Genomic DNA, 17,474 nt, shown 5'->3' on the forward strand with positions numbered 1-17,474 from the left:
GGAAGGCTGAGTGGTGAAGAATTGATACTTTCAAATTGTTGTGCTGGAGAAGACTCTTGAGAGTCCCTTGGACAGCAAGGAGATCACACTAGTCAATCCTAAAGGAAACCAACCCTGAATATTCACTGGAAAGACTGAGGCTGAAGCTGAAGTTCCAGTATTTTGGATATTGATACAAGAGCAGACTAATTGGAATAGGCCTTGATGCTGGAAAAGATTGAAGGTAAAAAAAGAGGTGGTCAGCAGAGGATGAGATGGTTGGATGGTATCACTGATTCAATGGACAGGAATTTGAGCAACTCTGGGAGATAGTGAAGGATAGGGGAGCCTGACGTGGTCCAGTCCACGGAGTGGCAAAGAGTGGGACATGACTGAGTGAGTGAGCAGCAACAATTGGTATTATTTCAATCATCTTACTCCTTCCTGACCCTTTGACCCTTCTCTTTATTTAATTGACAATGATTTAATTCTTTTTTTTTATTCCATTTTTCCTCTATAAACTTGTTAGTTCCAATCATATGCAAAACTTCTGCAGTTACTTTGGTGGTCAAATTCTGAAACCTTTACTTGATATAGAATAATACAATTAATTGCTTTTATCACCTCTCCCAAATGCTAATACCATTTCAATGTTCCTGATTTTTCTATTACTGTGGTCATGCATCTTAATTCTGCATGTATTTTGTTCTCCATGAGATAGTTCTAGAATTTCTTTATAAAGCAAAATATATTTACATTCATTTTATTTTTGAAATTTACACTATTGTATTGGTTTTGCCAAATATCGAAATGAATCCGCCACAGATACACATGTGTTCCCTATCCTGAACCCTCCTCCCTCCTCCCTCCCCATACCATCCCTCTGGGTCGTCCCAGTGCAACAGCCCCAAGCATCCAGTATCGTGCATCGAACCTGGACTGGCGACTCATTCCATATATGATATTATACGTATTTCAATGCCATTCTCCCAAATCATCCCACCCTCTCCCTCTCCCACAGAGTCCAAAAGACTGTTCTATACATCAGTGTCTCTTTTGCTATCTCGTACACAGGGTTATTGTTACCATCTTTCTAAATTCCATATATATGTGTTAGTATACTGTATTGGTGTTTTTCTTTCTGGCTTACTTCACTCTGTATAATAGGCTCCAGTTTCATCCACCTCATTAGAACTGATTCAAATGTATTCTTTTTAATGGCTGAGTAATACTCCATTGTGTATATGTACCACAGCTTTCTTATCCATTCATCTGCTGATGGACATTTATTTTTAAACTATTCTTCCTTTTATCTTCATTTCCTTCTGCATTTCTGGTTTTCAATCTGATATTATTTTCCTTTGTACTTCATAACTCACTCTAGTAGTCTATCTATTCAAGGCTGCTATCAAGGAAATGTTTCACTTCACATTTTTTAAAAACTTCTTTATTGGGGGCAATACTGATGGTGAGTATAGAATTCTGATTTGATATGATTTTGATCACTTTAATAATGGTGCTTTCTTGATCTGTACGTTATTTATGTAATGTTACCAATTAGCATTTTCTTGCTTATTTGACCTTTGTATTCTCTAAAGTCACTTATATTCACTCTGATTATTAGACCATAGTGTACCTCATTATTGTTTCCCATGTATTTTCTTTGACTAAAGACCATTGAGTTAATTCCCTCTGTGTGTTGATGTCTCCCATCCATTTGTAACATGCTTGTATATATTTTCACTGTGATATCAATTCCTCATCAAATTCCCTTCCCTGGTGGCTCAGACAGTAAAGAATCCACCTGCAATGCAGGAGACCTGGGTTCGAACCCTGGGCTGGGAAGATCCATGGAGGAGGGCATAGCAACTCACTCCAGTATTCTTGCCTTGGAGAATCCCATGGACAGAGGATCGTGGCAGGCTGCAGTCCATGGGGTTGCAAAGAGTAGGAAACTACTGAGCAGCTGAGAGGGTAACAGGCAGGAAGGCTAGGGGTCTCCAAATGGAGGAGAGGCTGCAAGTGTCAGACATTTTTAAATCTCTCTCTTAAGCAGCAGGAGGAAACAAACTACAAATGTCAGATTTTTTTTTTCCTTCTGTATATAAATTTAAAAGGAGGTTTCTTTTAAAATTTTGTGTTGCCACGATGACACCTGGTTCCACCTGAACTTTTCTCAAACCTTGAGTTAATCAATGTGTTTTTCTTATGGAAATGTTTTTCCTAAGCTGTGTTAATGAACTGTGTATTTACCCTGGACTCTGTCTTTCTTCTAGTTGGTTCTTAAGACTCAGAACCAATAAGGGCTCAAGAAACCAGTATGTTTTACTCATACATTGTTCTCCTGCTGCTGCTAAGTCGCTTCAGTCTTGTCCAACTCTGTGCGACCCCATAGACGGCAGCCCACCAGGCTCCGCTGTCCCTGGGATTCTCCAGGCAAGAACACTGGAGTGGGTTGCCATTTCCTTCTCCAATGCATGAAAGTGAAAAGTGAAAGTGAAGTCGCTCAGTTGTGCCCGACTCTTAGCGACCCCATGGACTGCAGCCTACCAGGCCCCTCCATCCATGGGATTCTCCAGGCAAGAGTACTGGAGTGGGGTGCCATTGCCTTCTCTGACATTGTTCTCCTACTCTATGTTAATAAAGCTATATATTTACTTGGAAACCTGCCTTTCTTCAAGATTCATGTCAATCGTTTTATGGCCTGGGATAACTCACCTTGTGCCAATGTTATCTCAAAATGCATGTTGTGGGTGGGGGCCTGGTGCCACCCCGAGTTTTGAGACATCTCCTTTCTCTAATTAGCAGCCTGCTGATAGGTATATAACATACTGCTAAAGGCTAGCAGGGGGCACTCTTTCTGCCCTCTTCTGATGTCTGTGTCAGAAGCTTTGTCTATTTCTTTTATACTTTAATAAAACTTTATCACACAAAACTTCTGAGTGATCAAGCCTCGTCACTGAATTCCTCTTCTCTGGGGCCAAGAATCCTGGCGCTGGAATGGCTCAGCAACAACCTTTCACAATTAAACACAACACCTTCATAATCAACGAAATGCTTAATTTCACTTTGGACAAAAGCAAAACACATAGCTTTATTTTATTTATCTTTTATATTTATTTATTTGGCTGCATTGAGTCTTAGTTGCAGCTCTTAGGATCTTCATTTGTTATAGCCAATCACCCCGGGAAACAAACTCACTCAGAAGGACAGCGCAGATAGTGGAGTGCACTTTATTACACCGGCGGTCTGAGGAAGAGTCTCCTCTTTATCCAGGGACCCTGAACAACTTTTGTGAAAACCTTATATACCTTAAGTGTACGTGCTCAAGCCCACACCCCCAAATTCCTTAAACCTAGCCTGGAAAATGTTAAAGAGAGATACAATCAGGTTTCAGTCATGATTCATAATCTAAGAGGTCAGCTGGTTATACATTTTAGTCTATACCAATGGGTGCCATTAAGATTACAAAAGTGATTGACTACATAGGGGATCATTACTTCTTTCTGGCAGCGGGAAATCTAGGCACGGGGTCTGGTGTTTATCAGTTTGGAAGGCCTGTTTAGCCATAAGTATGTTGTCTCCATGGCTGCCAGGTATATAGTTTAAAGTTCGCTGAGAAAACAAGAGAGAGTTTCCTTCTTCTCAAAATGGAGTCAGCTTAGCCTGTTCTTTTCTTCCTTCATTCCCACCTCTTGATGCTCTCAACTCCCAGTGTGAGCATTATTCATTGGGATGAACTGCGCCTTAGGTATTTTGATATATATTTGAGTGAATGAAGATAGTCTCAGTGAAACAAAATTAACAACACATTGGAGAATACAAGGCCCACACAACAAGATTAATAATGTGATTATAACAATGGTTAGGACAGTTTTCCGCCAATCGCCCTTTACCCATGACAGAACAGAAGTCCAAAAGGGAAGATTACCAACAGGCATAGCTTTCACTTGACCTTAATATTATCTAGAGTGGCTGATACATTGCCAGATAAATCAGGAATACATACGCAACATTCAACTTTAATTATAGCACAGATCCCTCCTTGTGTGGCTGTAAGTATATCTAAATGTTGAATTACTGCCATCCAATGTTGAATTCCTGCCTTTCTCACCTGTATTTGTTCCGTATTTAATGCTTGAATTGCCCTCATGCTGTCATTTAGGGCTCTTTGGGTGAAAAGACCCTGTTGTTGGGAAAGATTGAGGGCAGGAGGTGAAGGGGACGACAGAGGATGAGATGGCTGGATGGCACCACCGACTCAATGCACATGAGTTTGGGTGAACTCCAGGAGTTGGTGATGGACAGGGAGGCCTGGTGTACTGCGATTCAAGGGGTCACAAAGAGTCAGACACGACTGAGCGACTGAACTGAACTGAACTGAACTGGGTGAAATTAGCTAGAACTTCAACTCCAATCATTCTATTAGCAACTCCTTGTAGCAGTAGTTGATTGTAGAGCTTCATCTCTTCTTCTTCTTTAAGATGATCTTGGTTTCATGGGGAGCAGCGGGGTCCTTTTGCGTGGTCCACTCAGTGTCCTCTGAGTCTGTGTGGTATGCTCTCTTCACCTTTGTGTGGTGGATCCAGGGAGTGACAGCTATAACTGCCGTAGGTGTGGTTAGAACAACAGTTTATGGGACCCTTCCAATGTGGGGCCAAGGAGTCGTGTTTCCAGTCCTTGACCCACACCTGATCACCAGGCACAAATTTATGAATCTGTTCCCCAAGGGGGAGCAGCACCCTTTCTTGTACAAACTTAGTTATCTGATTTATTACCTTACCCAGTTGTTCCATCTGCTGTGAAATCCCACTCCCCCTTACCTGTGGCAAATTTGCTGACACCTGTCTCACTATGGAAGGGGGCCTCCCATAGATAATTTCATGAGGAGAAAAACCATGGGAACGTGGGGTCACCCTTAATTTGAGTAAGGCTGCCGGAAGCAAGTCCATCCATGAACAGTCAGTCTCTACGATCCATTTTGAGAGTATCTCTGTAAGAGTCCGGTTGGTTCTTTCTACCATTCTGGAACTCTGGGGCCTATATGCCATATGTAGTTTCCACTTGATATTTAGAGCTTTCTGTCCTTTATTGAGCCCATCTTTGCATGAAAATTTCCCTTGGTATCTCTAATTTTCTTGAAGAGATCTCTAGTCTTTCCCATTTTATTGTTTTCCTCTATTTCTTTGCTCTGATCACTGAGGAAGGCATTCTTATCTCTCCTTGCTATTCTTTGGAAATCTGCATTCAAATGGGTGTACGTTTCCTTTTCTCCTTTGCCTTTCACTTCTCTTCTTTTCATAGCTATTTGTAAGGCCTCCTCAGGAAGTCATTTTGCCTTTTTGCATTTCTGTTTCTTGGGGATGGTCTTGATCACTGCCACCTGTACAATGTCACAAACCTCCATCCATAGTTCTTCAGGCACTCTATCAGATCCAATCCCCTGAACCCATTTGTCTCTTCCACTTTACAAACGTAAGGGATTTGATTTAGGTCATACCTGAATGACCAAAAAAAGGAAAAGGGAAGCCCTTTTCATGCAACGATGGGCACAATAAAGGACAGAAATGGTATGGACCTAATAGAAGCAGAAGATATTAAGAAGAGGTGGCAAGAATACACAGAAGAACTATAAAAAAAAAAAAAATCTTCACGATCCAGATAATCACGATGGTGTGATCACTCACCTAGAACCAGACATCCTGGAATGCAAAGTCAAGTGGCCCTTAGAAAGCATCACTATGAACAAAGCTAGTGGAGGTGATGGAATTCCAGTTAAGTTATTTCAAATCCTAAAAGATGATGCTGTGAAAGTGCTGCACTCAATATGCCAGCAAATTTGGAATGCTCCACAGTGGCCACAGGACTTGAAAAGGTTAATTTTCATTCCAATCCCAAAGAAAGGCAATGCCAAAGAATGCTTAAACTACCACACAATTGCACTCATCTCACACACTAGCAACGTAATGCTCAAAATTCTCCAAGCCAGGCTTCAACAGTACATGAACTGTGAACTTCCAGATATCCAAGCTGGATTTAGAAAAGGCAGAAGAACCAGGGATCAAATTGCCAACATCAGTTTGATCGTCAGAAAAGCAAGAGAGTTCCAGAAAAACATCTATTTCTGCTTTATTGACTATGCCAAAGCCTTTGACTGTGTGGATCACAACAAACTGTGGAAAATTCTTCAAGAAATGGGAATACCAGACCATCTGACCTGCCTCCTAAGAAATCTGTATGCAGGTCAAGAAGCAACAGTTAGAACTGGACATGGAACAATAGACTGGCTCCAAATTGGGAAAGGAGTATGTCAAGGCTGTATATTGTCACCCTGCTTATTTAGCTTATATGCAGAGTACATCATATGAAATGCTGGACTGGAAGAAGCACAGGCTGGAATCAAGATTGCTGGGAGAAATATCAATAACCTCAGATATGCAGATGATATCACCCTTATGGCAGAAAGTGAAGAAGAACTAAAGAGCCTCTTGATGAAAGCAAAAGAGGAGAGGGGAAAAGCTGGCTTAAAACTCAACATTCAGAAAACTAAGACCATGGCATCTGGTCCCATCACTTCATGCGTGACAGACTTTATCTGAGCTCCAAAATCACTGCAGATGGCGACTGCAGCCATGAAATTAAAAGACACTTACTCCTTGGAAGAAAAGTTATGACCAAACTAGACGGCATATTAAAAGCAGAGACATTACTTTGCCAACAAAGTTCCATCTCGTCAAGGCTATGGTTTTTCCAGTAGTCATGTATGAATTTGAGAGTTGGACTATAAAAAATCTGGGAGCTGAAGAATTGATGCTTTTGAATTGCGGTGTTGAAGACTCTTGACAGTCCCTTGGACAGCAAGACCCAACCAGTCCATCCTAAAGGAAATCAGTCTTGAATATTCATTGGAAGGACTGATGTTGAAACTGAAACTCCAATACTTGGCCACCTGATGTGAAGAACTGACTCATTTGAAAAACACCGTGATGCTGGGAAAGATTGAAGGCAGGAGGAGAAGGGGATGACAGAGGAGGAGATGGTTAGATGGCATCACTGACTCAATGGACGTGAGTTTGAGTAAACTCCGGTAGTTGGTGATGGACAGGGAGGCCTGGCGTGCTTCAGTCCAAGGAGTCACAAAGAGTCGGACAAGACAGAGACTGAACTGAACTGATTTAGAGCTTTACATATCTGTTGAATTAAGTCAGCTATAAAGTCAGGGCTGTTGTCTCATCCTGTGCTGGTTGGGAGGAGAAGGCAATGGCACCCCACTTCAGTACTCTTGCTTGGAAAATCCCATGGATGCAGGAGCCTGGTAGGCTGCAATCCATGGGGTCGATAAGAGTCGGACACGACTGAGCGACTTCACTTTCACTTTTCACTTTCATGCACTGGAGAAGGAAATGGCAGCCCACTCCAGTGTTCTTGCCTGGAGAATCCCAGGGACAGCAGAGCCTGGTGGGCTTCCGTCTATGGGGTCGCACAGAGTCAGACATGACTGAAGTGACTTAGGATAGCATAGCATAGCATGCTGGTTGGGATCCTGAATCTGGGGATTATTTCTCAAAGAAGACAGCCAGCCATTTCACTAGCTTTTTCAGTTCTGGTAGGGAAGGCCTCCTCCCATCCTGAGAAGGTACATAGACTGGTAAATAATGATAATGTTGGCAGGCTTTCATCTCAGTAAAGTCCACCTCTAAATGTTCAAAGGGCAGAGTGCCTTTTAACTGTATTCCTGGAGGTTTTTATGTCCAGGGGCAGCATTGACCTGTGAGCAGGCAGAACAGTTCTGGGATTCCATTGTACACAAGGAGGAAAATCGTGGAATTAGGAAATATTTTAGAATAAATTCTTCCATTTTGTCATGTCCCAAGTGGGTTGCCTGGTGGACCTGAGACACCAGTGTGGGGGCCAATGACTTGGGTACCAGTAACTTGCCATCTGGCAGTTCCTACCAACCTTTTTCATTTTTGGTGGCCTTTTCTATTTCTGCCAGCTGGTCTTGGGCTAGGGTATACTGCAAGAGAGTTAAAGTTAGTTCAAGCATTGTTGAGAGCACAAATGTTCTGACAAGTCCCCCCCGCCCCACCCAGTGGCTCCAAATTCCTTAGCTGCATGTTTTGCAGCTTTATCTGCTAGTTGGTTTCCCCATGCTTGGGGGGGTGTCTTCTCTTTGGTGACCCTGACAATGCATCACCACTACCTCTTCAGGTTCCCATACAGCATCTAACAGAGTCAAGATTTCTTCCTTGTTTTTACTGTCCTTTCCACTGGCCATTAGAAGACCTCTCCCTTTATATAAAGCCCCAAGTACATGTACAGTACCTAGAGTCAGCGTAAATATTCATCTTCCTGCCTTTTGACAGCTGGAGGGCCCAGATCAGAGCATGTAGGTCAGCCCACTGAGCAGCCCAGTGTGATGGCAGGGAGCCAGCCTCAATAATGGTTTCTCCTGTGACTACTGCATGTCCTGACAATCATTGTCCTTGTTTTACCAGGCTGGTGCCTTTGGTGTACAGGACCCAATCTGGGTCCAGGATTGGCTGGTCTCTCAAGTTGGGTCTCCTGGCATAAACTTCTTCTAGGATTTCCTTGCAATCATGTAAGGGCCCACCTTCTCCCACAGGAAGGAGAGTGGCTGGGTTCAGGGCCTGACAAGGCTCAATAATAACATGGGGGTCCTCACATAACAGTCCCTGGTATTGAGTAATCCAGGATGTTGACAGCCATTTATGGGGTTCTCTCATAGGAGAGTGTTGACCTCAAAAATGTTGACTGTTACGATCAAGTCTTGGCCCAAAGCCAGCTTGGTTACCTCCCGGACCAGTAAGGCAACCACAGCAACTGCCTGTAAGCATCCTGGCCACCCGGTGGCAACGTCGTGCAGCCTTTTCAAGAGATAAGCCGCGGGTCTGCCCCACGTCCCGTAGTCTGGGTCAACAGCCCCATAGCCACCTTGTCCTTTTCAGTCATGTAAAGAGTAAACGGTTTAGCAAGGTCTGGCAGGCCCAAGGCAGATGCTGACATAATTGCCAGCTTTAGTTCCTCGAAGGCCTGTTGCTGTCTCTTAGTCCAATTTAGTGAATTTCCTTTCGGTCCAGTTAGGAGTTCACCTGGACCTTTTGGGAATAGCCTCCAATCCAAATCCTACAAAACCCAGTGGCTCCCAAGAACTCTCGGACCTGTCGTCTAGTTGGTTGTGGGGTTCTCAAAATGACCTCTTTTCTGGACTGGTCTAGCAGCCTCGTGCCTCCTCTCAGAACAAACCCCAAATATCTTGCCTCCTCTTTGCAGATCTCTGCCTTCTTTTTCCAGACTCGGTAGCTGGACTCCATCAACAGCTCTAGTAAAGCCTTGGTTCCTTCCCAGGAGTCTTCTCTGGTCTCAGCAGCCAAAAGCAAGTTGTCCACATATTGTAGCAACCAGCATCTGAACCTCTCTGGCTGGAATGAATCCAGGTCAGAAGCCAAGGCTTCCCCAAAGACAGTTGGGGAATTCTTAAATCCTTGTGGGAAGTGAGTCCCAGCAGGTGAGCTGCTGTTTGGTGGCCCCTTCTGGGTCTTCCCATTCAAAAGCAAAAATAGGTTGAGACACCGGGGTGAGGCATATACAGAAGAAGTTATCCTTGATATCTAAACAAGTATAGATTTTAGCACTCAGTGGGAGGAGGCTAAGTAAAGCATAGGGGTTAGAAACGGTGGGATGTAGAGCCATGGTGGCTTGGTTGACCAGTCTGAGGTCCTGCATAGGTCTATAGTCCTGTCCTCCTTCTTTCTTGACTGGCAGGGTTGGTGTATTCCAGGCCGACTGGCATTCAATCAGGATGCCTGCCTGTTTTAGTCTGTTTATGTATGGCAAAATGCCAATTCGAGCCTCTAGTGGCAGCTGGTACTAATGTTTTCTGACTGGGGCGGCACTGGGTTTGAATTCTATTACCGGGGCTTGATGTATGGCAAGCCCGGGGGCGGGGGCGGGGGGTTATCTTCCACCCAAACCTCAGGGAATTGTTGAGTTAACTCTCTTTCTCTGCCCTTTAGCCCATCTAGTTTTCTTTCTGGGAGGTCATGTAACCGCCATTCATCTTGAGGGGCTACTGAGAGGGAGAGTAAATAGGTGGTTGAGCGCACTGAAAGAGTGGGTCTTTCTCAAGGGGAGAAAGTCACTCGTGCCCCAACTTGGATAACAAGTCTCTTCCCAACAGAGGTACTAGGCATTCAGGAATGTAAAGAATTCATGAGTCACTGGAGGTCCCCAAATCCGGCATTTCCAGGGCAGGCAGAAAGGGTCTAATCAGTTGTTCCCCGGTCACTCCGTCTGTAGCAGTGGCCTTTCTTGAGAGGGGTGCCACGGTCTCGGTTACTACAGATATCTCTGCTCCAGTGTCTATCGTAAAGTCAATAATTTGGTCCCCTACTTTTAGTTCCACCATGGGCTTGTGGGGACCTTGTGTCTTTGAGCCCCAGCAGCCCCATTCAGTCTCCAGTCCAGCCAGCCCTATAACAGCCGATGCCAAATCCTTTTCCTCATTATTCTGGGGGCATTCATTTTCCCAATGGCTGAAGCCCCGGCATCAGGCCCACTGGTTTGGTTGCAGGGTGGCTCTGGGCCTTCTCGTAGGGGGCTTGCCGAGAGATCAGCTCCAACCCAGAGGGAACTTTGGGGAGGACCCAGGAAAGGGCCTTCCTAAAGCCGCGGCCGGAAACGGGATCCTCTGATCTTAGTATCTTCTGTCTTAGTATCTTCTCTCCGCTTTTTCTGTTTCCCATTGTATCTCTCTGTCTCTATTTCTGAATACCTTATCAGTGATCTCAATCATCTGTGAGTTAGTCATGGCCAATACCTCGTCTACCTTTTGAAGTTTGTGTCTGATATTGGGGTAGGCTTGAGACACAAAGCCTGCATAAATCACCATCTGAGATCCAGCGGCCTCTGGATCTATTGGCATGTAGTCTATAGGCCTCACACAGTCTTTCATAGAACTCAGAGGGTGATTCGGTTTCCCTTTGAATCACTTCAGAGGGTTTTGCCATATTCATAGGTTTTCAGGTCCATTCTTGAGGCCTTGTAAAATAACCACCAGATATCTCTCCAGGTGGCCCCTTCCTTCCTCTGAGTTATAATCCCAACTGGGCCTCTTATCAGGGGCATCTAGCTCTGCCCACCGCTGTGGGTTTACGGTACCCTCAGGTGCCATCTCTTTTAGCCATTTTCTAGCCTCAGTTGGGATCCTGTGTGTTTCCTCAGTGCTGAAAAGGGAGACTGGTAGTTGGATTATTTCATCCCCTGTAGGGCTGTGGGTTCGAAAAATAGTCTCCATTAGTCTCATCATAGCTTGTGGCTCCCCTGAGTACGGAGGAGTGTGTCTCTGCCAGTTTAATATATCTGTGGAGGAAAATGGCTGGTAATAATAGGCTGCAGAGGGCCGATGGTAGTGCCCGTCTGTGTCCTGAACTGCGGGCAGTTGTATCTCTCTGAGAGGCATCTGCAGTGGGGTTCTTTCCCCCGGTTCCTTGGCGGAGCACAGTCTCTGTCTAATTTCTGTGTTTCCTTCCCCCTTTTCGTTCCTACTCACCGGGAGGGGTGGGTACAGCCTGGGAGGTCGGGCTGAGGTGGAATGCTGGGGGCGATGTCCGAAGGCTCCTTCCGCTGGGATCGGAGCCTGCCCGAATGGCGGCTCACTGATCTCCGGGGGGGAGCTGGCAGGGGAGCAGAGGCTGTTGCTGGAATTTCAGCCGGCCCTGGATCGGGCATTAAGATAGTCTCTGGTCCCGGTGGAGCACTAGGTGGCAGGCGCATCATCATCCACTATGGTGGAGGGGCTAGGTCATCCCCTCCAAATCCTGTAGAATTTCTTTTTTATCATCAGTCAATTTTTGTGCCATGAATAATTTTCCCTTCCCTTTCTGGGTACAGAACCTCGTCCAAGGAGGAGGGTGTTGGGCTAACCCTAGCCATGAGTCAATTTAGGGAAATTAATCTGAATGTCCAGGATTCCCTGTGACCACGGCATAAACAGCTTTTACTATGTTTAAGTCCATAGTGCCCTCTGGTGGTCATCCAACTCCCATGAAGAGCCATTCATCCTCACAGAGGGCACAGAGTCGGCTAGGTGACATCTTTATCCCATAATCTCCTCTAAATACTTTTTTTTTTTTTTTTAAGTTTTTAATCATATTTTCCAATACAGTTGCCTTGGATTCATTTCCTCCCATTTTTCTTACCTTTCCAGGTCTTCTCTTTTCTTCCCTCTTTGTTTTGTCTACGGAGTTTTTGGTATCCTAAGTACTTCTGATATTTCCACTCAATGAAGCATTTAAATTGCCATTCTGCCTCGTTCCTGATTGAAGTGAGAAGAGCCTTACCTTCCAGATCCCAAAGGGAGAAAGGGGATCAGCGTGTCCTCACTTGCCGATCAACACGGTTGAACCAGAACACTATGTTGTCCAAGATTGTTCCTCCTCTGGCTTTAAGAGTTCATTCTGTCCTGGTGAGCTTGATCGGGTGTGGGTGGAAACACAGATGAGATAGGTATCCCACGTCCCAGGCTGTCTCTGGAAAGGCCAATTCGTATTCACTCGTATATTTCCCTCCTTCTATCCTGACAAGCCTGAGGGGATTAAGAATTTCACAGCAGATAGGACACCTCCTTGGGGAGGGCAAAAATACAGGCACACAAAGACCAGGTTTCTTCCCCCCAAAGCCCTCTCACAATGGCTTGGTAATAATTTGCCCCAAGACAGTGCGGACACCACCTCCTCCGCGACATTCAAGTTTCTCTCCAAAAGCCTTCTTGAAACCACCTGACAAATTTATCCCAAGACCTTGCAGACACTACCTCTTCTGTGATATCATGGTCAGTGTGTCCCCCATTCCCTCCCGGGGGCGGGGTGTGATCAGCCCCCTCTTCCACCCTGCTGGATGGGAACCTCCTTACCTGAGGGCTCAGTTTCCCTGCTGCCATCCACTATCCACTAATGTGAAAGATCCGGGCGTCAAGAAACAGAGTCTTTCCAGAGGGGCGAGGTGCCTCTCCCCCTCTAGAAGATCTGAGCTGTGAGGCAGCCCCAAACGAGACTTGTCTCCTCAAAGTGAGGAGTTCCCCCAGCCCATGCACCAAAGTTATAGCCAATCACCCAGGGAAACAAACTCACTCAGAAGTACAGCGCAGATAGTGGAGTGCACTTTATTACACCGGTGGCTGAGGCAGAGTCTCCTCTTTATCCAGGGACCCTGACCAACTTTTGTGAAAACCTTATATACCTTAAGTGTACGTGCTCAAGCCCACACCCCCAAATTCCTTAAACCTAGCCTGGAAAATGTTAAAGAGAGATACAGTCAGGTTACAGTCATGATTCAAAATCTAAGAGGTCAGCTGGTTATACATTGTAGTCTATATCAATGGGTGCCCTAAAGATTACAAAAATGGTTGACTACATAGGGGATCATTACTTCTTTCTGGCAGCGGGAAATCTAGGCACAGGGTCTGCTGTTTATCAGTTTGGGAGGCCTGTTCGGCCATAGGTATGTTGTCTCCATGGCTGCCAGGTATATAGTCCCAACTTCACTGAGAAAATAAGAGAGAGTTTCCTTCTTCTCAGAATGGAGTCAGCTTAGCCTGTTCCTTTCCTCCTTCACACTGAGGGATGGGGGATCTTTCCTTGTGACACATGGGCTCTCTTATTGTGGCTCCAGGGCTTAGTTGCCCTGAGGCATGTATGATCTTAGTTCCCTGCCAGGGATTGAACCCTCATTCCCTGTACTGGAGGACAGATTCTTAACTGCTGGAGCACTGGGAAGTCCCGATAGCTTCATTTTAAAATAAAAGATAGAGCAGTTTCACAATTCCTTTTGATACAAGTTTAATTATATCAAATAAATAATAAAAATAAATAAAAACTAAATAAAAATAAAATATTAAATAAAAATAAAAAATAAATAAATAAAATAAAACTCAAATAAATAATAAAAAAAGAGTCACTAAGAGTCAGACACGACTGAGTGACTGAGTGACTGAGCTGACTGAAATAATAAAAAATTGCAACTCCCATCATATGAAGCTATATTAGAATTCCTCAAAATTCCTCAGAATTTACCAAAATTCACTAGTAAGATGGAAAGGTTGACAAATATGAGTGGGATAAGATTTTGAGTTATATATATCAGATAGAGTGTATTAAGACATTATGTAAATATAGTAATTCTGTCATGAAGCAAAATCTAAAACTGCACTAGAAAATGATCAAACTCTAGAATAAAAAACCATTAAAAGAAGATTAAAAATACTTGTGCATTTCTTACAACTGGAAATCCTATAAAATCTCGATGCAGATCAAATTTAACTTTTGAACTAGGTGGGCTATAATTTGAAAATGATGTTTCAAGGCTCAGAAAGAAGAAAAGGATATAATGTATTTTGTGCTTCATTCTGAAGGGGACTTCATTTTGGAATGATAACTTTAATTTCTTTGGTTAAAAAACAGAATTAAAAAAACTTTCTCTATTTGTATTTGCTTTCCTCAAAGTGTGTTCTACAAAATTTAAAACTATGTAGGTCATGTTCTATTTCTATTGGTGTTGGCTGGAGAAAACCCTGTGGACCATCATGGACGTTATTTCTATATAACATGTTGTAAATTCTGTGTGCTCATGTAACTTTTTCCTCTCAGTAGTATTAACATCAACAGGGGTAGTAAGTTTACACATATAAAATGTGTGCTCTATAATTAAAAAAAAAGACCAAATAACTTTCCCTCTCAATGGGGACATATTGGGAAATGAAAAGGGAAGTATAGTATTAGTAACTATGATAGTACAACAGGATAAATATCTGCTGAAGACAGAAATGAAGGATTAAAGTAAGGTTACTGGGACTTCCCTGGTGGTCCAGTGGTCCAGTGGGTAAGACCCATGTTTCCAATGCAGGGAGTGAGGGTTTGATGCCTAATCAGAGAGCTAAGATCCCCTATGCTTCACAGCCAAAAAACCAAAACTTAAAACAGAAGAATGTTGTAGAAGTCTTTAAAGAATAAAGACTTTAAAAATGGTCCATATAAAAAAAACAACATTCAAAAAATTAAAATATAAATTAAAGTGCTGATCAGATTTGCATTTTAAACCCTTCATTGTGATTAGCATCTTGTGATTGGATTATGGAGAGAAAGTTTGGGATCTTATGCTGCAATTGCTCATTTATTGCAGTATATCACTTAAAAGACAATACATTTGCATAAGTATAGTTAGTGAATCTTTTTTAAATTTTTCAGGAAGTACAGCTTTAGTGTTTGAGTAATTTGTTACATAAATAGCTCTGGATTCAGCACAGGATAATGACCTTCAGCTTTCTCATTCTCAATGTGGTGCCTGTACCAGCAGCATGCACATCACTAAGGGGCCTCTTAGAGATTAAAATTCTTCATTCCACTCCAGACCTCTGGGTTGAGGTCCAGCCATCTGAGTTGTAGAAACCCTCCAGAGGTTGTGGTGCAACTTTACAATTTGAAACATTTCTCCAAGGAAAAAAGGAGCAAAGACTATTCAAATGAGCTCATTCTCCATGGCTAACAGTCTTGGTCCAACATTTTATCCAAATGTCACATTTTATTTTGTGTAAGAGAAAGCTCAGAAAATATGTCCAACTTAACAGAAGAAACAATGAAACAGTGAAACTTAAGCCACGTAGAAAATAAAAAATGTTTTGTGCTCTAGACACCAAGGAAGGCTGACCAGCTGCATGTTCCAGAGGTCATTTACAAAAAATAGTTTTCCATCTTGACAATGAGTTCAGATGCAGTAAAAGGGAGGAGATCTTGGAGGAGGCCAGGAATTCTGTGGGAATAAGAGACTAAAAGGACTCCAGGGCTGCAGCCCTGAAGAACTTTTAATCATTTGTACTTTAGTTTACTTATTTTTTAAAGATTTTTTTTATGTGGGCCATTTTAAAGGTCTTTATTAAATTTGTTACAACATTGCTTCTGTTTTATGTTTTTAGGCTGGAAGTCTAAGATTAATTTGTCTGCAGGGTTATTTCCTTCTGAAGGCAGTTTGCTGGAGATCTTTAGCATTCCCTGGCTTGTAGACCCATTTTCCCAATTCCTGCTTCCATCTTCACATAGGACTCTCCCTGTTCTCATGTCTGTGTCCAATTTTCTGCCTTTTATAAGGACCCCAGTTATATCAGATTAGGGACTTAGTCTACTCCAGGACAACCTCACCTTAAACCTGAACAAATTACATCTACAATGTAATTTTCAAAGAGGCTTACATTCTGAGGTGCTGGGAATTAGGTCTTGGATATCTTGGATATATCTTTTAGGTCTTGGATATATCTTTTGGGGAACACAACTGAACCCACAACAAGCATTTAGGCACTGGAGTCAGGCAGGCGTTTGTACCCCTGGCCAGTTGTCGAATGTGGCTTCCCCTAGGAAGGGGACATAACCTTGGACCAAGCAGCTCCCTTAAGCCTAGGAAAGTTCTGGCAAAAAGGATTCAGTTGCAAGCTCCCAGAAGACAACATCCCCGGTAGTTTCTGAAGAGGTGGTCTGGGTGGTGCAGCCTGATATCAACCATGGCAACCCCCTGTGCATCTCTGATTATAGCAAGGGCTTCTAGAGGTTCCTGAGACTGAAGATTCTAAGTGAGTCACCTTGAGGACCCAATCCCAGACAAAACAGTCATCTTCATGGTGGGGGAGGGGGTGAATCCATACCCCAGGGGATGGGTCGACACCATCTAGGAGGTTGGAGATCCACAGCTAGAAAATCTGTGTCCATCACACAGTCTAGACCACGGCCAATGGTGTCATCTGTGTCACGAATACCACATCCTCATCTGGGAGAACTTTGGAGATACCAATTCCTCCACATGCTTCCTCTTGCTTGCCACTAAGCTGGTGACAACTGTTTCTCTGTCACGTGGCTCACCTTTGAGTCAGAGCCAGGGTCCTAGGGACCCGAAGCTGCATTGTCATCTCTTGGCCATGAGTCCAAGGAGTCTGAGTGGCCCCTCTGAGTAAGGAGACCACCCACCCAGCTTATCATATGAGACTGAAGCATCCTTGAGATACTTTTCTGGGGAGAAATGCATTTTCTCTTTTCCAAGAAGGTTCTATTGAATTTCATAAACCTAGGAAGACATAATTCAGGCTATTACCTATCAGTGGAGTCAATTTATTGGTGGCTGAATTAGGTGAAGCAATAAGGATATGCTTACTATATACTTAATAATGGAGGAACTGGCTAGATTCAGTAGAAAAACTATGAATATTGCCATTAAACAGACCATCTATCTTTAACTTTTAATGACCAAGTGTAGTTGTACACAGAGATTTTTAAAAAGAGAAGGGAGAATCCCTTGCTAAAGACAAGTAAAGCAGGTGCAATGGCTTCTAACATCTGAATGAATAAACATATTATATATCAGAGTGATATACTGTCGGGAGCCGTGTTAGGCATTACTGACAAAATGGAGGCACGGCCCCAACCCCCTCTCCTCCT

This window comes from Bos mutus, chromosome 7 (genome assembly GCF_027580195.1).
Source record: "Bos mutus isolate GX-2022 chromosome 7, NWIPB_WYAK_1.1, whole genome shotgun sequence".
NCBI classification, from domain to species: Eukaryota; Metazoa; Chordata; class Mammalia; order Artiodactyla; family Bovidae; genus Bos; species Bos mutus.